Raw genomic sequence first — 24,406 nt, 5'->3', positions numbered from 1 at the left:
TGCAGCAGCAACTGAGATGCTTGAAGAGTTTTTCACTGCGTTTGCCTTTGGAGGTACACATTTGGCTCAGCAGAAGCTAAACATTTTTAAGAGCACAGTAAGAAATAGGCCAGAAAACATCAAAGCTTTATAGCTTTTTAGAAAACTTGATGGTCTTGCTGATACAACTCCCTATGATATGGTTCAGTTGTAATAACAATGGAAAGTGTATCAGTGCAGACTGCCCATGAAACATCAGAAAATGTAGCCAAGGGTCTTTTAAACACATTTAAGAACTGTTCTTTTGAACTGTGCCTCTTAGCCTTGGAAACCTCTTCAAGATTTTAAACAGGGCTCTGGCTGAACTGCAGAGCGAGAACCTGAAATTATCTCGTGCACTGGAATCAATATCAAGCAATATTTTCTCTTTGAGAGAAATTCAATCTGACAGAAGAGTAGGAGCAATAAGGAAACTGGGACCCTGGTGAAAATGCTTGCCTTGGAAAGACACTGTAAAGCAGTACAAATTAGGTGATGTCACCAGAGGCAGAAAACCAGAGTGACAGAATAAAATGTTATCTGAGCGTCAGAATACTTCATTATCACTACCACAGGTCACTAAGCTTCACCAAACACATCCATCAGACGTGATGGCCATTTGTGAGCCACCGCTGGTAGCTAGATGGCGCAGCGACAAAACATGCTGCCCCTCAATCACCGGAGTGCAGGGTTCGACTGGAGGCCTGGGCACACAGATCAGACTTTGTCAGTCTCAAAGTGCTCTCTAGTGGCCAGATGAACACAGAATTTTCCAAGGCACAGGAGTCACTTTGGACAGGATCTCAGAATTCCAGTAGTCTTTGAAAGGCAAGGTAGAGACATTTTCCCCCAACATCCCATATCTTCTGCATCCATGGGAAGAAACTTGCCTTTCCCACAGATTGTGTGGCTACAACTAAGTTAGCAAACTCGGCTGTGTGATTCTATGCAGTGTACCAGAGACTGATCACATTGGTGGGGAAAGTGTCTTGATTCGAATGAATCCTTGAGCACTGCTAGGATGTTCAGTAGTGAAAGGGATTTCTAAGTAGAACATTTTGTACACTGTCCATCTATCTGACTTTGCAGGTGCTCTGTGCTGTGCTCCAAGGCCATCTTGGAAGCAAAGTAACTGCTTTAGAGAATGTGATAGGTTGAAGACTAGAAGGACTGACATATTGCAGGCATAGTCCCATGTTTTATTTCTAGCATTAAGTTCATCCTCACAAAAACCCTATGCTGGTGGGGCATGGTGGTACATGTCTGTAATCCCAGTTACTCAGGAGGCAGAGGTAGGAGGATCATGAGTTTAAGGCTAGCCTGGGCAAAGTTAGCAAGACCGTGTCTCAAAAACAAAATAATATTAATAATAAGAAAGTTGGGGGACACGTGGGGTAGTACAGGGGTCTGAACTCAGGGCCTCACACCCCCTAGGGAAATGCTCCACTGCTTAAGTCATGCTCCCATACCCCCAGTCCTTTTTTGTTTTAGTTATTTTTCTGATAGGGTCTTGAACTTCTGCCCAGGGATGGCCGTAGACCATGATTCTTCTGCCTGTGCCTCCCTAAGTAGCTGGGATTACACATGAGTACCACTGTGCCCAGCTCAAACCTTTATTATTTGTAAATTTGTCTGGGTATTGAGTTAAAGCAACAGTAAAGGGACTGATAAGAACATCAACCAGCCTGACTGTCATCCACGTTCAATTGGGTATCACAGGTGGTACCTCAATTTCTAATGCATCAGACCTGCTCCTGACATCAACCCTTTCTCTAGAAAGAACAAGTCAAAGACAAAGAAAGAAAACAACACACTGGGAGAAGCCAATCAGGCATTAAATAACATATCCCGTGGTTCCAGGAGAAACATACCCTATGGAGATTCTGAGGGAGATAGATAGAATTCAAAAGGCTTGCTATCATATGGGGAGCACATTACAAATTCATGGAAACATAAATAAACAAACTGACAGGTCTATATCCAATCACCTTTAGCAGTAGGGAAACCCATATGACAAGAATTACTGTCAGAGGTGACCTCCAGGAAGCCAGGTCTCCTGCTTTCAACTGTGTCACATATTCATTCTTTTGTAGTCTGAACACTTTTAGGCTACAAAACCCAGGTGGGCAAACAAAATAATGAATTTTCTGATTTTTCCAGAATTTAGATTAACTTTTGTTTTGAACTCTCATGCTGTCTAGCAAAAAAAAGAAAATGTAGATTTGGTCATATCAGATTTGAAATTGTTAGTTTGGTATTGCCCTTCCCCCTCTTTCTGTCCAGGAAGGGAACCCCCCATTCTAAATTTTAGGGTCAAAGGCATGTGTGTCTTCAGGGAGAAGGAGTTTGATCTTCAGGATCTGTGACATGGACACATGGCCTTTTTTTGTCTCAGTATGGGCACCAATCCTCACTGGGAAGAACTTTCCTCATTCCAGTCCACAGGCTCTTTTGTGTCTGGCTGCCACTTCCACACCCTGCTGGCTCTGTCTTAGGCCATCTCTGCCCAGCCTCAGCAGGTAGCACCATGTGTCCTGCTGCTACACACTGGCTCTGTGTGGGACAATCTGGGACCTTGCTCTCATTTCTGTCCCTCACCAGGAAGAAGACCAGATCCTTCTGACAGCAGCTCCCCAAGTTCATCTGGGGAACAAGCACAAGAATGGGAGGAAGGGTGTGAACTCAATGCACAACACCAGCTCATTCTTCCCTCCACATATAGTTTTTGCCCCCTTGCCTTTTTAATGTTTATATTTTGGTAGAGAATAATGTTAATTTACTCTTTTGAATTCTTCTTTATCTATTGTGGAAGCCAAGGGCTGCCATTCTTTCTGTTCGAATTCCCAGAAGCCTTTGCCCAGTAGTCCAAAGACTTCAGATCTAGGCTTAACTGGAGAAAGACAATTGATCCCCATCCCCATGCTGTCCTGCCTCCTTCCTCCCCTCCAAGATGTGTATTTGTAGGCAGGGGAAGATTTCAGGAGAAAATACAGATAAATATTTTACAATGACATTCCAGCACACCTTCTAAAACTACAAAGTAAGCATCTATTACATGCCCAGAACCTGGTATACTGGCAAATAAAACAGACAGGGTCTCTGCCCATAGGGAGATCAGTCTAGGTGGCAGAATGGGAGGCATTCTGAATGGGAGACAAGCAAGCAAACTCATATGCCGTTATGACGTGTAAGAAAAGCTGTGAAGCAGAGGGGAAGAGTTCAATCCATCTGGGTGAACCTCTCTGGGGAAGAAGAGGGTTTGATTTATACCAGGAGTAAAGTACCCAGAATGGCATCAATACAGTTGAGAAGAGGAAAAAGGCAACAGTCAGAGAGGGGCAGGATTCAGACCACCACACTGAAACTGGATTATTCTGAATGCAGTAGAAACTCATAAAAGGGTGGCATGATCTGGTGTGCATTTCTGAAAGAATTCAGCTGCTGTAAGGAAGACAGAGGGGAATGGAACCAGTTACAAGACTGTTACAAATGTCCATCAAGATATGATGTGATGGTTTGGACTAGCTGGCAGTGGAGATTGGGCTGTAGAGGGGCAGATGTTAGACATACTTTGTAGGTGAAAATTAAAGAATTAAGTGCAGAAGTTAGAGGAGTGAGGAGTTAAGAATGCATCCAAGATTTCTGGCTTGAGCAATGAGTGAGATGGAGATTCCATTTTCTGAGACAGGAAAAACTGACTGGGCCATGAGGTGGTAGCTCATAAGAAATCCAAAGCTCTGACTGGGGAGTAGGGTCTTTGAAATGACCAAGACATCTGTGTGGAGATCCCAAGTCAGCACTCTCCCTGCCTATGCTTGCCACATCACTAACTCACACCTGCCATAGTAGGAGTGACTGAAAGCTCTGAGCACTGAACAAAAATGGAACACTTAGAACAAACCAAGAGGTGAGTAGGATGCCCACAAATGGAAAGAAAGAATGAGAGAAAAGGATGGTTCCATCAAAGCTTTGCTTGTAGATTTACTGCTGCCTTGAGGACTGCATTTGAGATGTATGTTAATAGGTACAGGAAGGACCCACAAATTATAGAACATAGTGCCAGGAGCATTTTAGACAAGAAGCTAGCATAGCTAATGACTCAAAGATGGGAGTCACCCATGAGTGAAAGAAAAGGTAAAACAGTGAATTTCTATAAAAAGGATCTTCTTCTAATTCTATATCCTGGTCCTTTAAAACATAAAAATGGTGCTTCAGAGACAATTCTATCACTTTCTTTGTGGAGCCTTACTTTCTACACATTTCAAAAGAAGAAGTTGCAGAAATTCTTAACCTGGGGTCATGGATTCTTCTAGATGAGACCACTGTTCAAGCTTCAGGAGACAAGGTCTCCTTGCTCTCCCCTGATCATTTACAAGGAGATTTTGTGTATTTGTGTGTATACACGAATTTTCTGTGAACCAAATTGTTCTCCAGTTATCTCTGAAGTTCTGAGGTTCTTTAAGACTATTACTCCATATTTGGATATTTTATTAGGAAATTATAATGTCAAAAACTTTTCAAAATGAAACTGTTAAAATTAACAGATCATATGATTATGTGTGTGAAAATTTAAATGTAATCTACAGGTAAATTATTAGAAGAATTAATGAGTTCAGCAATGTTGCTAGAAACAAGTGTAATCTATAAAAATCATTTGAATTTCTATAGGGCCATAACAAATAGTAAAAACTGTACACAAAGATACTATGGAAAATAGACAAGAAAGATATCAAATGCCTAAAAAATTAATTTAAGACATGTATACAGAAAACAAGCATTATAGAAAGATTAAATAAGCACTAAATAATTGAAAGAATTTATATCATGTACTCTTCCTTCTTTTTCTCTTCCCCCTTTTTTCTTTTTGCATAATTTAACCTAAAAGCTATCAGTTAAGCTGAGCGTGATAATGTTCCCTGGGTTGTGTGATAGACTCAGAGCCTGAAAGATTTGGAGCCTGCACCAAGTGGAAGTACACCCTTTTGAAGGAAGGTTTGCATGGGGGATTGCTTGGCCAGAGTGACAAGGGCATCTATATGGGAGGCCAAGGGAGGTGCAACTCAGTGCCAGATGTCAGGACCCTAGTGTGGTGAGCGCAAATATCCATGATGGGGACAGCAGCCTGGTGAAAGGTGTTTGAGTAAGATGAGAGTATCATGTACAAGGGTTGCATGATTGGGGTGAGGCATGCGTCCATAAAGGAGGGACGCTCAGACAGAGTGTAGATAGGGCCCCAGAGCAGTGCATCAACAGAAGTGAGGAGGGAGATTCCCGTCAAGGGTCAGAGCTCAGGTAAGATGAGGAATACACTAGCATAGCAGAACTTCTCAGCATAGGTCAGAGGAGCATGAGTGGGGTGAGCCAGGCATGCACACAGCAGGTGGCCCAGTTCAGGTGATAGAGCACAAGTGCAGAAGAGGATATCTTCATGGGGAAGCAGCCTGGCATGGGAAGAGGGAAGCATCCAGACTAGGGGAGGGGGGAGAAGGAGTAGGGACCAGCACAAGGTGCTGAAGCCCAACCAGGCTAGAAGGGTGTCCCCATGACAGGGAAGCCTTATGTGGCTGTGGAATCCATGGTAGTGCAAAGATGACATTAGTACAGAGAAGTGCAGGTCAGGGGGAGGGTGGCCCAATGCGGATTGTCATGTCTTCAGTGAGGAGAACGCCTCTGTGTGTGGAGAAGGAGGGTCAGCCTAACAGAGGTAAAGAAGACAATGAGGGGAGTAGCGGCATATAACCCAGCACAGGTTTTGGAACCCAAAAAAGGTAAGGAATACACCCATGAGGAGGAGCAGGCTGACAGTAGCAACAGGAGATCTATTACTTACTGGGTGGCTAATCCAGTTAATTAATTAACTAAGAGCAATGGGAGCAAGGATTCTCCCTATCCAAGAAGGAAGTTACAAATATATAGAGTAGAAACTAGAATGAACCGTTTAATGACTTACAATTAAAGATATTGATGTGAACTCATTGTTTTTAATGTACCTAAACTGATCAAGAAAATAGAACAACTAGAGTCCAGAATTTTGTGCTTATTGCTATTGGGGTGTCCCTACCCCTGGGATCTCCCAGAAGGCAGACCTTGATATTACAATGTCCACACTTACATCTCTATTTATTTCTATCAACCAATTCTGGGGCAATTTGAATATCAAAACAAATAATAGTAACAGACTGTAGCCTGTTCAGCAAAATAGGAAACTATCAGTCCAAACCGATTTAAATGAATACATTGAAAGCTTGTGAAGACAGACAGCATCCACAAGAATATTTAACCCAAAGCGTGTGTGTTGAGGGGATAACTTTTCAGTATAGAAGCTTGGTAGATGCCGCCTTAATCAAGTATTCAATATTAATATGGCTGATGATGGCACAAATCAAATCATATGCCAGTTGAAAGGATACGAGAACACAGCATCAGTATAAAAAAGAAAGAAAAAAAATATCAGCAGTTCTGTAATGTTTCTGCCAAAGATACACAACCCGAATCTAATAATGATCAAACAAACAAATCCAGACTAGGGGATAACTGGACTGTATAGTCTTCATAAAGTATCAAGGGCATAAAATTCAAGAAAAGGCTGAGGACATGCTCTAAGAGACTAAGGAGGCAGGTGCCAAAAGCAATGTGTGCTTCTGGACTGAATCCCTAGGACAAGTGGTAAGACCTGAATGACAAAATATAGTGCCAGAGTTAATGTCCTGAGTTTGACTGCTGTAGGTTATGCAGAGGATGTCCTCATTTGTAGAAATTCACTGAAGTGTTCAGGGGTGATGGAGAAACTTGTTCCCAAATGACTTAGAAAGACAGAGAAAAGTATTGGAAACTTTTGAGTTTGAGATAATTTCAAAATTTTAAGAAATATAATAAAAATATCCATGGAAATGTAAAAGTCCAAGAATAGCCAAGAAACAGCTGAGGGAGAGTAAGTTAGGAGGAGCTGCTTTACCACACACCAAGACAAACCTTGCAGGGATGGTAATTAAGACCACGTGGTACTTACTGGCACAGGGTGGAGGAATGGACGAATGGGACAGATGAGAGAACCTATGAATGGCCCACTTAAAAATGGAGACTTCATAAATTACTAAGTTAGCACTGCAGAACAGTGGGAAAAAGAATAAATAGTGCTGGATTAATTAGAGGTCCATATGGAAAAAGTTAAGACTTGCCTGCTACCAAACACATATAAAAAATTGATTCCAGGTGTACTATAGATCCAAATGTGAAAAGCAAACAACCAAACTTCTAAATTGGTGTTGTTCAACAGAACTTTCTAAGATAGTGACATTGTTCTACAGTTTTACACTACCACATTAACCACCGGTCATATATGGCTTTTAAGCATTTGAAATGTGGCTAATGCAACTGAAAAACTGCATTTTTGATTTAGTTTAACTTAAGTTACTTTAAACAGTCATACATGACTAGTGACTACTGTATTAGACATACAATTCTTAAAGATAATTTCAGAAAATGCCTTCATAATCTTGTCTTAGGAAAAGATTTCTTAAATAAGATACAGAGCTCCAACTTCAGTTAATATTTAAGGGGAAAATGACACAATTGTATTGAAATTAAGAACTTCTGTTCTTCATTTAGAGAGTAGAGAAGGTAAGTTTAGCCAAGAAAAAGTGTATTATATAACTGATGTGGCTCACATTCAATATGTACAAATAATTCCTCCAACTCAATAAGAAAAAGATGCTCCAACAGAAATACATGCAAGAGACTTGAGTAGAGCCTTTACAAACTATGACATCAAAATGGCTGGAAAAATATATACATGTGCCCAGTGTCATTCATTAATCGTTAGAGAAACGAACATTAAAACTGTAATCAGAACCAGACATGGTGGTGCACGCCTGTAATTCCAGCTAGGCAGGAGGTCTCAGTAACAGGATTGCAGTCCAGACCAGCCAGACCCTAAGTTCAACCCCCCTACTGTCAAAAAAAGCATCCAAAAACCCACTTATAGTCATATATTGCTGTCCTCATACCAGGTTAGCTAAATTTAAAAGCTTGACGACATCAAGAGTTGACTCGAATGAGTGGAAAGTGGCCACTCTCATACATTGTTAGAACCACTTTGGACAACTGTTTGGCTTTTCTAATAAGCTGAATATGTGCATCCCTATGACCCAGTAAGTTCATTTCTAGCCATGTGGCCACAGAAACATATGCACATGTGCTCCAAGAAATGTGTTTAAGAACATTCATTCTTGTTATTATTCATAATAGTCAAAAACAGAGGCCACCCAAATGCCCACCAGTAATAAAATGATCACTAATTATGTTATATTAATACAACAGAAAATTATGTAGCCATAACAATAAATGCAACATGTAGCATGGAGGACTATAACGAACATCACATTGAGCTTAGGGAACTGTGCCAGATATTGTGGTCCTTTTTAAGCCCATCTTCCATTCTCTGCTTTGCAATGCTGAGTCTAGGACTCTGCAGCACATTTCTGCCTTGCTCTCTCCCTGCCAGGCTCTTCCAGTGATGGACTACAGAGGGAGACTACAAGGTGGGAAAAGGAAGTAGAGACCTGCTCCTTCCTGTTGCATCAATTGCTCGCACTTTCCAGTTTTTCCTCCATCACAGAAAAGGCATCATAGCACCTGTTGGAGATCCGCACTTCACCTCCACAACATCCCTACTCTTGACTTTCTAACTTTTAACAATTGCAACTTCCTCTCTTGGTTTCCCCAGTCCTAGAGGTAATTGCGTCCTGAGGTTGCTGCCTCCACGATACCTTAGTGTCATTTTTTATCCCCTCTCAGTTCTTCAATATCCAACTAGCAGTTCATCAGTCAGTCTTAAGCCCTGACTTCAGCCCCCCTCACTACAGAAAACAAAAACCTCTACTAAAATAGCTGGTATGGCCTCTATAACCAGATGTGTTAACCTCAAAAAAATAGCATTATTCCATTTATATAAAATTCAAAACCAGGCAACACTTTAGAGAGAAGGATGGGAGTCTCCATGGGAGAAGGTGGGGTTTGCTGACTGGATGGAAATGCACAGTGTGTTCTCACTTGATTAACTCATGGAACTGTTTGTTCACTTTTCTGTAAGTGGGTTTTACTTTACTGACAACTTTTTAAATTAAAATTATGTATAAGAAAGAGATTCCAGAAATGAAGTAGCATCTTTTACAGTATTTTTTTCTGCTAGTGTAGACTACTGGCAGGCCTCAGTATCAACATAGTATAGTCATCATGCAAATGACAAGGTCCCCTCCTCATAGATCCCAAGTCATAGGACTGGGATGGGACCCACGAGCTGGAAGCTTTAGCAGACTTTCTAGAGCCTTCTCACACACGCCGAAGTTTGAGCAGCGCTGTCAGTGCTTTCTTTATTTCTTGCCATTGCAAAGCTCAGGCAAGACCCAAGAGTGCCATACACCAAAAACATAAGGCACTACACAGTAAACCCTCCTTATTTTCAGATTTATTACTAAATGTGGTAAAAAATAATAGTACATTTTCAAAAATCAAAAGAAATTTCAAAAACAGAAATTTAAAATTCCTGCGTGCACAGCTCCAGTGGATATGGAGAAGCTCTCAGTCAGTCCCCTGGTATAGTCAGTGGTGTTGAAGTCAGTGTGTGATTTGCTGAGTGTTTCCCTGCCCTGACTTTTGTGAAAATACACTAAGCCTCCTAAAAAGTAAATGGTGCCCCATAAGCAAAGCAAAAGTGAATGTGCTTAGTTGAAGTGATCAGGAGAAGTTTTGGATTTGTTCAAAGGCAGCTCTCTGCAGTGGAAGATGGATTGCATTATGGACAAAATGAGAGAAGCATCCTCACTACAGTGCTGAGTGCTGTGCCGTGCGTTCTGAGCATGCATGGGTTTTCCTCACAGTGCTCTTCTTGGAACCACAGACCTGTGGAAACGAAGGATCTGTTGCTTATGTCTGTTGAACGCCTACTACTGTTGAGTACAGGCTTGACATGCATTATTGGTACAAGTATTTATCAAATACTTATACAAATACAAAGTACTGCCCAATGTCCATGTACAATAGGAGAATAAAGTCTGCCTTAAGTTGTGACAATAGGAGGATTAGGTGAAATCAACAAATATAGAAAAATCAAGACTTTTTTTTGAGACAGGATCTCACTGTACAGAACAGGCTGGCCCTGAACTCATGATCCTTCTACCTCAGCCTCCCTACACTGGAATTACAGGTATCCACCACCATGCCTGGCTTCAGAACAACTGAGATTTTTTAAAAGGGGGGGAAATGAAAGAAACTCACAAAGACAAAAAGATAGACTTAGGAATCTACAAAACACACTGATGCAAATAACGGCTGTCGTGAAGTCATTTAAACTCTTCGAAGGACTGTACAGAGAAGAGTCCACAGGGCCTCGGCCTCTTTAGGCTCCACCCACCTGACATAGCGCTATCCTTCTCTTACTTACATGCCTCTCATCTCACCTGGAGACACTCATTTGCGTGAGTGTAATGGATTTCAGCTTAGCTATTGAAGGGTTATCTTGTAATTTATCATTACCAGTGATGTATTTAGTACTCTAGATTATTATAACCATGGTCTGCAAAATCGAATCCACTTCTTCACCTCATGTAGACACAGCCTTCATCCATAGGCACAAATCCTTCCACTAATGTTTCTGTCAAAACACGCTCCCGCCCCTTAGCACCAATTTCAATATCTTTGTTGTGTTGCTCTTGGGCAAGTTCTGTTTTCCACTGTTTCCATACTCCCAGGTCTAGGATTTTAATATAAAGAAAATTTGTTTGATAAAAGTTGGAGAGATTTTCTTTTAGTATCCTTTGAGGCAAAGCATGTCTTCATGGTGCTCTTTCTTTTGGGGTAGACTTCTGCACAGTACTAGCAAGCATTGCATCAGGGTAACCAATGCTGATTGCTTCATCAGAAAACAAACAAATCTCAAAAGAATTTGGGTCACATTCTTGAATTCAGACTTGTGTCATCAACTGAGATAATAAGTAAAAACAAACCAGGGTTTTCTCTGACAATAATGCATATTGTGTTGAATTTATTTTTACTTGAGTCATCAAATAGAAGATTATGTCTGGGGAAAATAATGAGTTTAGCGATCACATAAAAATCAGTACAACATGTGAGGTCATATTTTTAGCACCAAAGCTTAAAGCCAAAGAAAATATTAATAAATATATGTGTACTTTTATTCATCATAAACTGACATCCAGTGACACAGTGATTAGGCCCACCAGAGCTCCCTATTTCCAGCAGGGAGTAAACATTCTAGGTATGACTTGAAAATAATAAGATTGATTGTTGTGGAGTTATTACTTTATAAGCAAATTACATGACCTCTTCAAGGAAGTGGGTCACATTTTGTAGATTCAATAGCCTTACTAAAAAAATGTATTACTAAAAAAAACTTTTTTGTGATAGTTGTAACCACACAAGTTTCATTTTACTTGTACCTTTCAGAAACTTGAAATGTATGTTGTACCATTGACCAATCAGAGCTCTCCTTTTCTGGTAAGCTCTATACTTTTAGTTAATCTCACTTTCTAGAAATTATAAAACCAATGATTCAACTGGCATGCATCAGAAACATCTTAATTGTTTGAACATCATAATTACCATCCTTACTAAGATTTAGGCCATGTGTTGTATCAGTTAATTATCACAAAAACTCATTATAGATGCAATACTTAACCATTTCACAGATTAGAAAAACTGACATTATAGAAGTGAAGTAACTCATCTAAGGTCTCAAGAATGAGTATTGGAGCTTGAAGTCAAACACAGGCATTTTGACTCTAGAGACTACCACTAACACAATTCTGCCTTAATGTCTACATTCTGCTGTCATACTAAGCAATGGGAAAAATTCTGCATTTTCAGAATATTTAATAACATAATTAATATTCACATTTTAGTAAAGAAAAGAGAAAAATTTGTTCAGAACTTAACTGTATGCAAAACATTGTGGTAAGTTGCTTTCTCTGTATGTTCTTATTTAATTATCATATTAATCGATGGCAGAATTAATTCTATTGTTATCTTCATTTCACAAATGTGGAAACTGAGTCAGAGATTTAAGAAGCCTAGTTAAGATCACATGGCTAATCAATGGCAAAGTCAAGATTTGAACTTAGGTCGACGTGACTCCAGGGTCCATGTGCTTAACTACTCTGTTGTACTGTGTTTTACTTAGGACACACAGCAATATGCAGAGTAGAATGTTAACTCGAGATAATGTACGCATGCATATAGTCTGTGTGCTCACATCTTGGGGGAGAAGACTTGAAGGAAACACACAAAATATTTAAAAGTGATCAGATTACAGATGATTTTTTTTATTATCTTCTCCATACTTTCTTGTATGTCCCAAATTTTCATTGATAAACATTGATCTTTTAATCAATAAAAACATTAATAATGTAAAACAAACATACCTCTTGTGTTTAATACTTACTGTCCTCTGAAACTGGTGATCCATAGGTGACAAACAACTTTTCCCTCTGTCCTCACCCTTTCCTGCATGCTCACCCCACTTCCAGAGCTTACCCGACACCAGTCTGACGTGGAGCATGTACACAGAAGGAATGCTGCAACTGCAGACCATCACTTCCCACCTTCTCCCTTGAGACTCATGGCATCTTTAGTGCTTTCTCCTACTGAACCTCTTCTGCTCCTGCTTTCCCCTCCAACTTCAGTATCTTTCTTGACAATTTCATTATCTACATGGATGACAGACACCCAACACTCTGCTAATCAGTTCCTCAGCTTCCTCTGGCTGAAGGAAACCCTTTTCCTCCACTCACTATGGCCATCCTCTTGCATAACTGCACCCATGGCAACAAGACATGTTTTACCTCTGAAACATTACATCCACTAATCCCAAGCTCTGATCTTCAATATCACTTGCACAAGTACTTCTACTATATTGCACCTTTATCATGACAGGAAATCCTGGTTTCTCAATGTCCACTGATTCTTTTTTCAGTACTAGGGTTTGAACTCAGGGCCTCACACTTGCCAGGCAGGTACTCTCCCACTTGAGCCACACTTCCAGCTCTTTTTTGCTTTAGTTATTTTTCAGCTTCAGACTATGACCCTCCTATCTATAGCCTCCTGAGTAGCTAAGATTACAGACATGCACCACCACACTTGATTGAGATGAGGGTCTTGATAATTTTTCCCCAAGCTGGTCTCAAACCATGGCCTTCCTGATATCCACCTCCTGAATAGCTAGGATTATATGCATTATACATATGCAACACTCACCAATCTGTTCCTTGACTTCCTTTGGCCAAGGAAAAATAAAAGAAATCTGATTGACACCAGCTTACCTGGACAAAAGGGGCATTACCAATAATTAAACAAACTGAGGTCATGGAAAGTACACATCACCACCTATGAAGTATTCTTCATAAAAATCTTCAAGTTCAATTCAGTCATGAGGAAACAATCGCACTGTTACAGGTTGAATTGTGTTCATCCAAAATTCCTGTGTTGAAGTCCTGTGCCTTAGTACCACAGAATGTGACCTTATTTGGAAATGGACACTTTGAAGATGCATTAGATAAGTTAGGTCATACTGGATAAGAGCTGGCCATAAATCCAACCAAATGTGTTCTCAGAAGAAGGCCTTCTGAAGATCCGCAGAGCAGGCCATCTGAGGAGAGAGGCAAAGATTGGAATTAGGGTAACCAAAGCCAAGGAATGCAAAAGCCATCAGAAACTGGAAAAGGCAAGGAATGCTTCTCTGTTAGAGTCCTCGAAAGGAATATAGCCCTTCTGACGCCTTAATTTTGAACTTCAAGTCTCCAGAACAGTGAGACAATAAATTTCTGTTGTTTTAAACCAACTAGTTTGTGGTATGTTGTTATAGCAGCCCTAGAAACAAGGTGTGGGCCATTCTACAAGACATCTGGTCTGATTCTGTAAAAATGTCAATGTCGTAAAGAGCAACAACACAAAAAGTAGGGGCGAGATGTTCTAGAGTGAAGGACATTAAACAGACAATAATTAGATGCAATGTGGAACTCTCAATGAGCCTGTAGCTATTAAAGGGACAGCTGAGGAAACTGAACATGGATGGATGATGTTCTTAGACCAATGCTGAACTTCCTGGCTTTGCTGATGGTGCTATGGTTGGGGGATAACCTCATTCTCAGGAGTATAGAGCATTTAGGAACGATGAGATATTATGATGTCTACAACTTACTGTCAATGGTTATTAAAAAACCCTGAGATACACACACACATGTACCCACATACAGATTGATCAAGCCAGTGTGGCCAAATATTACCATTTGGTGATTTTAGAGAAAGAGATATGCACTGTATTTTCAACTTTTTTGGTAGTTCTGAAATTTTACGAAATAACAAAATGAGGGAACTTTCATATGTCTTGTGGGTAGTGGTTTATGACAACCAAAATCCTTTTCATAGATGTAAAGCCCACACTTACTTTCTAATGGTAACTAATTGTGAACAAATTGATTGAACTTTGTTCAATCTACATCTTGTTTGAGTAGCTGTAAGAGATGTAAGACTAGATCTAACTGGACTGGGTGGTGCGCACCTGTAATCCTAGCACTCAGGAGGCAGAGGATTGCAGGGCTACACAGTGAGACTCTGTCTTGGGGTGGGGAAGAGGGAGGGAAGAAGGGAAGAAAGAAAGAGAAAAGAAAGAAAGGAAGAAGGAGGGAAAGAGAAAAAGAAAAGAAGGAAGAAGAGGGAAGGAAGGAAGCAAGGGAAGGAAGGAGGGAGGAAGGAAAAGAAAACAACTCTTCACATGTGAATAAATGAATAAAAAGAAAAAAGAAAGAAAACAACTCCTTTTAGAAACCAGTAGAAAACTGAACAAAACCTCTGCCTGCAATTTAATTTAAATCTCCTAGGGAAGTAAAGAAATCAGTAACTGCTCATATATGCTACCCTACCTCTGTGGCAACCTGGACTCTAGATATGTCATTAAGTGGATGTCCCCAAAACCCAACACAAACACATGTATACACACACACACACACTTGCACAAGGAGAAGCACACACCAGTGCACATTACATCAAGCAAGTTTCCAAGTTTAAATTGTCTGTTAGCATTATTAGTATTCAAGATTTATTTTTTATTAGTATTCCAGATTCAGATTTCACGTTCTTTGAGGATCTTATAAAATACTGTGGACTTGATTCATGAAGTATACCTTTTAAGATGTTTTTTTCTCAGTCAATTATTTAGGCTCAGTGTTTATGTGACAGTGTTGAGACTCTGAATAGGTCTTAATCATATTCAAAGTATTGCTACTCTCTGGACACCTCAGGGTAATTTCTGATGTTATGACAAATATAAAAATCCAAATGGCTAAACTTGTGAGTACAAAGTAGTTATATTATGGTATTATAAAGTATCTCTCTAAAGGATCAGTGCAGTCATATATTAGAGTTCATTTCTATAACATAAAATTTCATTTCTACTCTGGGGAATCTCAGGCATGATTACTTCAGATGGTTCCAGGCTTTTCTTCAAGCACAACTGGAAAGAATGCCCATGGCAGTACCATGACAACACAAGAGAAAAGACATATCCTATATGGTCGTAAGTGTTAGGGCTAAGATCTATGAAGTGTGACTGTGTGTAATTCATGTGATTTATTTAAACAAATATTTTAATTTAATAATATAAAAAATTTAATTGGTAAAACATGACAATGGGAATGAGTAAGGTACAGGCTTCCTCATCCTTCTTATGCACTGTAGATCATACTCCATTGAAACTCTTCCTCTGCTGGCTTCCATGATGCACACTTTCTGGTTTTCTTCTGGCCTCTCCAGCTACTCAACTTCATTCTCCTTCTATGATTCTTTTTCTGTTGATTGCTGTTGAAATATTATCTTTCCTTGGCTCTACCCTCATTCTACACTCTAGGGAATTTTACCCTTGGCTTCTACTGTGATGACTCCCAAATATCTATTCTGAACCTGGATTTTCCCTTAGTATTCCACAATCAATTGCACATTTGCCTGGTGGACATCTCTACTCATGTGAATAGAGGTCGCATTGGTACCTCAAGCATATGTCACTCACACATAAAATCTTGTCCTCAGATGTTCCTCCTGAATGCCGTGGAAATGGGAGCTGATATCTTTTTCCCAACATAAAACTCTGGGAACTTCTGAGACTTCTCTTTCTGTGTTGCCCACAGAGTTAACTGCACAATAAGTCCTTTGATTCTATAAATACCCTTGACATCTTTCTCCTCTTTCCTTGATGGCTCAACATTTCTAGTAATATTTAAAATTGTCTTCCTCTTTTGGAGACATTGTAAATTAACTCCTTACATTGTTGTCAGAATTATTTTCTTAATATGCAAATAGTATCATTTTTCTTCCCTGCTTAGTTTCTTTTAATACCTCCTGTTTACCTGTAGGAGAAACCCAAATTCCATAGAGTGCTCTACATAGCCCTTTCTTATTTTGCCCTTTGCTCATTCACATCTGTTGTGCCACCTTAATAAATTGCATTTAATCCCCAGATCTTTTCTACTGCCTCACACCTCTTTGCCTTTGCACACACTGCTTCCCTTCTCTGAAAAGATTCTCCTCTACTTGCTTGACTATATCCTTAAAAGAGTCATCTCAAGCTGCATCTCACCTGGGAAGACTGCTCTTAGTCTGTCAGTATAACTCAGCATCTCTCCATGTGTGGACATACTGTTCTGTTTATACACCAATCAGACAATAGAATATAATGATATTTTCTTGTTGTGTTCTTTACTGGATGGTGGAATTCCTAAGTGTCAGAATTTTGTCTTTATCTCTATGTCCACATGGTCTGACATATAAGATTTACCCAATAAATATTTATTAGATGGAAATCTATATTTAAAACAAACTGAAGAAAATTTTCAGCTCATTGGGTCATTCAAGTATAATTATTGTCAAATTTAACATTGGTGCTGATAGTCACAATCAAACATTCATTTTTCTCAGCACCAGATGACCCAAGATTAGTTGCTGTAAAAAGGAAGAAGGAAGATTTTCAATTGTCTATAGAGGTGGTGACCAGAGATAAGGGGTAGGAGAATTGAAGAAATATTGCTTGAAGTATACAAAATTTCAGTTGGACCAAAGAAATAAGTTCAACAGATAAATTATACATCTATAATAGCTACAATCAATACCAATATATTGTATGCTTGAAAAATGCTGAGAATAGTGAGTTCAAAACCCAGTCTCACAAAAAAAGTGCTGAGAGTAGATTTTGAGTGTTCTTATGACACAAAAATGATAAGCATGTAAGGTAATGCTTATGTTAAATACCTTGATTTAGCATTCCATAATGCATACATACATCAAAACATCATGTTGTACACTGTAAATACACACGATTTTTACTTGTTAATTGAGAATAGAATAATTGTTTAAATTTTAAAAATAAAATGGTCTATAGAAAGTTGCTATGTTGACTGTAAGGTCTCTAGCAACCTTGTGGTAGAACCATCAATAGTAGACAATTGTTCTGTTTTTCTAGGCTCTCAATATATTTTTATGGAGATGAGAAACTAGTTATTTTTCAACACTACAGATGTCACTTAAGCTTTCTAATTTGCATTCTGTTGAAATGTAGCTAGCTGGAGATTTAAAGAGAAAATACTCTTTCATCATTTATGTAACAAGCACTGCAGTTTCTATAATCTTTATGAGATTCGTATGAACTACTGATTTGTGACAACATCAGTTGACATTTTATAGATCATCAGAATCTTCCTCAAGGCAGAAATTTACAGTCTTGTATCTTAATAGCCAACAGTCACCTAAGTGTTCATGAACTTGCTAACATCTATATTCCCCAAACTCACTACAACATCATTGTACTGTACAATCTTCCATAGCAATTCCTTTGCTTGTGTTTAATCATTCTCACTTATATAACTATAAAAGTATGAAATCATGAGAATTAGAATCTTTTAAAAACATTTTCCTTGCCTTCATTTTTTCAAGAGCAAAATAAGACTACTTGGCTAATCGGAGACATACTTAAGCCCTCCCTTTCTTTTCATTATCAATCTGCCTCTTTCCATGGAAAGATACTTCATTCCTTTAGCATGGAGAACACATAAGCTCTTCACTTCACTCCAGAATTCCTTCTTAGGAACTAGAATGCTATAGGTATTACACTCATGTCATTTCCTTCTGTTTCACAGATATGAGAAAACATTAGACAGGAGTGTCCACTATTCTAATATTAGAAGACACAATTATGAAGCAGTGCACAGTGATGGTTCAGTACCATGGACAGAGGGACAGCATTCCACTGCCCCATATGGTTTAAAAAAGTGTTCTGCTTATCTGCCTAAAATGAACCATACTAAGTACTTATTTGGGATACAAGAAGAAAAATATTAGAACTTCCATTTATAACATTTTTATCTGGAAAGTAAAATAGTTAAGCTTAATGAGCTATATGGATAGACAGAAATAGTTTCTTACTGTTTTCTGTTGTTATAACAAAATATCTGAGGTTGGGTACTTTATAAAGAAAAGAGTTTGGCTGGTGGAGAGGCTCAAGTGGTAAATCACCCACCTAGCAAGTGTGAGGCCCTGATTTCAAGATCCAGTACTGGAAAAAAAAAAGGAAGAAAGAAAGAAAGAGAGAGAAAAGAGATTTATTTGACTCACAGTTATGGTGGTCCAACGGCATGGCATGGTACCAACATCTTCTTGACTTCTGGTGAAGGCTTGTGTGCACTATACCATGGCAGAGAAACAGGAAAAGGGAAGCAGGCCTGTGCAGAAGAGAACCTGAGGGAAGGTGCCAGGATTGCTTCACACTAACCACTCTCACATTAACCAATCTAGTCCCACAAGAGTAAGAACTCACTGCCATGAGAGAAGCATTGATCCATTCATTAGGGTGGACTCATGGCCCAGATGCCTCGTAAAGGCCCAAACGTCTCAACACTGTCACCTCAACATGGTGGGGAGAAACCATATTCATTCCATAGCAAATATGCATGTATAATTTATTAATAAATACATATGTATTAAGGGTGCATGTTTAAAATACTTTTACTGATATGTACACACATAAATAAGTTTAGAGGTACTGGGGGCACTGCGGAGCTTTTGGGTCAGGGTAATGCCATTATGAAAGGGAAACTTGAAGAAAAATAGTCTAAAAGCAATGTAAAGGTTAAATTGGAAAGAGTAGACATTAAAGTTAGACCGGTTAGGAGGCTAATGCAAGACTCTATATGTCAACTACATTGGTGGCAGAGGGGAATAAAAAGCCATAATGGTAAGATGATTTTTTTGTTACAGGAGCCATCTCTGACTCAGATTTGGATGTCTGGGTAGGGACACAGAGCCTCATTTTCTACGCTGCTAAATGGCTCTTGGAAGCTTGGGAGCAGAAACTAGTCCTCCGTAAATGAAGTGAGATGCCAGCACTGCCACAGCAGTGTGTCTAGGAAGGGATTGAACAGCTGAGAAAAATAACCATACTACAATGCGGAAACCACAGGCTAATTCTGTTCCTTAGGAGAGTGTAGAAGACACATGTTTCACTAAGATGGTAAAGAATTTGCTGGTTAGAAGATGTATTAGCCAGCTTTCTGTTACTGTGACAAAATACCTGAGATAAACAGTTTAGGAATAAAGTTTTGTTTTGGCTTATAATTCTTAGAGATTTCAGTCCATGGTCACTTGCCCCATTGCCTTTGGACCTCTAGCAAGGCAGCACAACATGGCAAGTACAAATAGCAGAGGAGGCTGCCCACTTCAGGGCAACTGGGAAGTGAAAGTGGAAAGTGAAAGGAGAGAGAGGAGTTGGGGGGGTCCCAATATCCTCTTCAAGGGCACATCTACAAAGTCCTAGCTTCCTTCCACTAGGCTCCTCTTCCTAAAGGTTTTGTCCCCCAGCAGTGCCACAGGCTGGCAACCAAGCCTTTAACAGATGGACCTTTGGGTGACAATCAGGATGCAAGCTATAGCAGAAGCTGAACAGTGACTGTCCTCTAGAGACCAGAGCTGATAGTAGGATATAGTATAAGTGGGAATGAGCGCATTCTAGATAGCAGATGTCAGGTGGCAGCACTTAATAGCAAGAGGCAAGGTGGATGTAATTACCATAATGAACAGCAAGACTGCAGTGGCAGCCAGAAGAACCTAACCCACAGGTGTCTGAGGATATGCTTCATACACAAAGGCACTCCCAGGAGCCTGAAACAAGTGCAACCAGGAGAGTGGTGCTTGACCTATGCAATCAAAAGAAATAAAAAATGGATAAGTGAGGGCAGAGGTCAACTTAGTGAAGGATGCTAAGTGTCACCATGCTCCCTAATTAAAGGTAGGGCCATATGAAGGAGTTCTTGCCTAGGTTCATTTCACTGTGGGTTCACCCATACTCACTTGGTAGTCATTGTCCTGGCTCCAGAAATCATAATTAGGGTGGCTCACTGTATAAACACATTGATTCTGTGGTTTGTGAAGTATCAGCTACCATAGTAGGAAATGACAAATCAAAAACAATACCAACTATCAGGGAAATAGCACAGAGATTAAGCCTTAACCTTCAGAGACTTAAAGAATACCAGGATGGTAGTCTCTACTATATTCCCATTTTATTACTAGTCTGATTCCTTGTATTAGTCCATTTTATGTTGCTATAACAAAATGTCTGAAGCTGAAGTACCATAAAGAAAACAGGCTTATTTAGTTCAAAGTTTTGGAGGCTGAAAGTCCAAGAGATTGGGCAGCCCCATTTGTTTAGCCTCTGGTAAATTCATCCTTGGCTGCATCAAAAAATAGAGAAGAAATAGAAAGGGAACAAGTCATATGCAGAACAAGCCAAGTGTGTGGGGTGGCCTTGTTTTATAATAACCTGTTCTTATGAGAACTAACACATTCTATGACATGGGTATTAATTCCTTCTAAGAACAGCACCCTCAGTGGCCTTGTTACCTCAAACAAGGCCTGATCTCATAAAAGTTCTACTACCTCAACACCACCACACTAAGGCCCAAGTCTCAAGCACACAAACCTTTGTGGAGACAAACCGCACCTAAATCATAGAAACCCTGAAGCCACCTGGCTCATAACAGTGGATTTCACAAACTGAATCAAGTGATACCTACAATAATAGCTGCTAACCCAGAAGTGATCCCTGTTCTAACACCGAAGACCATCACAGCCTTTGCAAATGTGTTCTTTTCCATACCATCAGGAGTAGAATGAGAAGCAGGTTACACTGTCTTACGTGGACCAGAGTACACATTCAAGGCCTTGCCCCAGGACTAATTAGTTCTCCTACTCTCTGTCCAAATATAGTCCAAATGGAGTTCTTAACTGCATGGAAATCACACAGAACACCCTACTGGGTGTCATCAGGATAGTCACACTTGATTAGCTAGAAGTGACAAATATCCTAACCCTGGTAAGATACATGTGTCTAGAGGGTGAGAGATGAACTGTACAAGGATTCAGGTGCCTGGCACAACGGTGGTTTTTAGGAGTCTGGTAGACTGAGCATGTTGGAACCTCCTCTGAGGTAAAGGAGAAGTTGCCTGAACTTGTATCTCTGACCATTAAGAAAGGAATGAAATACTTAGCAAGTCTCTGGCTTTAAAGGCAGTGTATTCCATGCTGGCAATTGTGACTATCACCAATTTATTGGCTGCCTAAGAATGTTTCCAGGTTTGGCTGGTGTCCAGAATAAGAGAGAGCTCTGTGGTAGACGCAGTCTGTGGTGCAAACAGGCCTGCTGCTTGGGCCATATGTCCTGGAAGATCCCTTAGTGCTGGAGGTATCTGTGGTAGATACAGCTGCCATATGAAGTCTCTGGAAATCCCCAATAGCAGAAGTATAGCACAGAACCCTAGAGTTCTGGAGCAATGCCATGTCTGCTACACATACACCATTCGAGTGATTTTTTTTTCCTTTTTGCTGAAACTGGGATTTGAACTCAGGGTTTCACTCTTGCTAGGCAGGCACTCTATTGCTTGAACCAGAACTTCAGTCCTTGAATACACTATTCAAAAAACCAGCACCTGACAGGCCAGAGGGCTTTGGTAAAAACTGAGTGTCTCACATGGGACAAGAAGTAATGCCGAAACCAGAACCACCTCTTACAATCTGACAAACCCACCAAGTCGTACAGTTGGCAATCCTGGCAGGATTTTCACTGTATGATGATGGCAAGTGCATATGAGATTATTCTTGAGCAATACTGTACTGGGCCATACTGAGCTGCAAAACCAGGGGACCCAGATCCCAATGTCACCTGACCTCTACTACACTATATTGGGTTAAATAGTGTCTCCCTAAACTCATGTCTACTCAATCCTTGGAATAAGATTTTATTTGAGAATAGAGTCTTTAAATATGTAATTAGTTAAGATGAGCTCATATTAGACTAGGTAGGCCCTGAATCCAATGACTGGTGGCCTTTTATAAAAGCCATATGAAAATGAAGGCAGAAACAGGGGTTAAGCTGCCACAAGCCAAGAAACACCATGTCATGGCATGATCGTGTCCACCAAGCACGTGCATGTGTTGGACTCTCAATACCTGATGCAACAGTGCTGAGAGGAGGGGCCCTTGAGAGATGATTAGGTAATAATGAATCTGCCTCATAAATATTTTTATTTTGTTACTGAGGGAGTAGGCTTATTACGAAAGCAAGTTTGGTCCTTTCTTGCTATTTTTTTTTTTTTGGCACTTGCTCCCTTGCCCTTCCACTTTCTGCCATGCAATGACATAGCAAAAAGGTCCTTGCCAGATGCTGGCCTTTTGACCTTGAATGTCCCAGACTCCAGAATGCAAGAAATTAATTTCTTTCAGTCTTACAAATTGTGTTACAGCTGCCCAAAATGGACTAGACGTGCTAGAAACCACCAGGAAGGGAAAGAAATGCAGCAAGATTCTCTTTTAGAGGCTTTGGAGGGAGGGTGGTCCTTCTGACACCTTGATTTTAGCCACTTAGTTTCCAGAACTGTGAGACATTTCTATTGTTTTAAGCCATCCAGTTTGTGACAATTTGTTACGATAGCCTTAGAAAACCAATACAGGCACCATCTTCTCTCCCTCATCTCACACCTATGGCCAGCTGATAGAGGCAGAAATGGCCTGGCTCAAAGGTGAGTTGCCGGCATGTGCTCCAAATGAACTGCCACTCCATTGCAGATCCACTTAGAGATAGCTCTTAAAGACACTGAGAAGGAAACCCTCCCACTGGGTGAAGCACTGGGCACTGTACTAACAATCTGTATTGAGAGAACAGCGGTCTGGCTAAGTCCATATAATGACTCTTGGGCAGTAAACCTTTGGAAGGATTTTGGTTAGTTTGTTAAGAGCATGGAAGGAATACATTTGGATTTAGGAAAGAGACATGCAGCTGAACGTATGGACTCGGACACAGAGTGTAAAGGGCTTATGGCATGATAATGCCTGTTAGAGAGCTTCTACTAGGGACGAGGCTTTCAACAATGACCCAGCCAGTAAGTATTGTCCATCCAGCTGACGTTGGTCAGGCTCCCTCTTTGCCACCCCAGTGCTTATGGAAGTACGCATGAACAGAGTAGCTATTGTCGCACAGATGGAGGCTATTTAAGGAATTTGCTCTAGCACTTCCCTCTTTTTGGAACACTCTTCTTTATGATAACTGTATCCTTGGCTAACTCTGTCTCCTCCTTCAAGTCCTGGACAAATTCCCCCTTCTCAGGGAGCATAGCTGATGGGCAGATTTATCTATGAAGCTAATGAAGCTTAAGTTTCAAGACACATCACTCCCACAGGCCTCTGTGTGTGCTAAAAGTTGCTGGTAGTTGTAGATTGTGGATTGTGGATTGTGGATACCAGTTTAGGACTAGGATCTGTTTCTACATAAATAGTTTTGGTTAACTGCTTAGTCAGAAGATAAGGACCTGTACTTCCAACGTTATGATAATTTCTTATAATGTTTTCTCATTCTAAATAAATATTTAGTACTCTGGTTTCCTTTCAGATGGTTATAAATCCCTTACCTTTTACTAAATAAATATTTACTTCAGGGAATAACTCTTTTATTCACAATTTTTAAAGAAGGAGGGCCCCGAAATTGTGTCAGATGTGGGACCCACAAAACCTGGTTGACCTTGAGCCCAATCACTCTATTTAACACTATGCCCGCCCTGTCCCCCCAAGTTGCCACTCCTGATCTCACTTAAACTGCTGTAACTTTTGTTTTGTTTTTATTCATAGCACTTGTCTTTTCTAACATACTATTTATTTACTTCTGCTTATTGTTCCTTATCTAACTCCATTAAAATATAAGCTCCAGCAATGGAAATCTTAATGTTATTCATGGATTCCTTGTGCATGATACAATGCTTTGAACACAGTAGGTATTCAGCAAATGTTT

The sequence above is a fragment of the Castor canadensis genome, chromosome 14 (assembly GCF_047511655.1).
Source record: "Castor canadensis chromosome 14, mCasCan1.hap1v2, whole genome shotgun sequence".
NCBI lineage: Eukaryota > Metazoa > Chordata > Mammalia > Rodentia > Castoridae > Castor > Castor canadensis.
The sequence above is the reverse complement of the archived record's forward strand: the minus strand, read 5'-3'. Positions refer to the sequence as shown.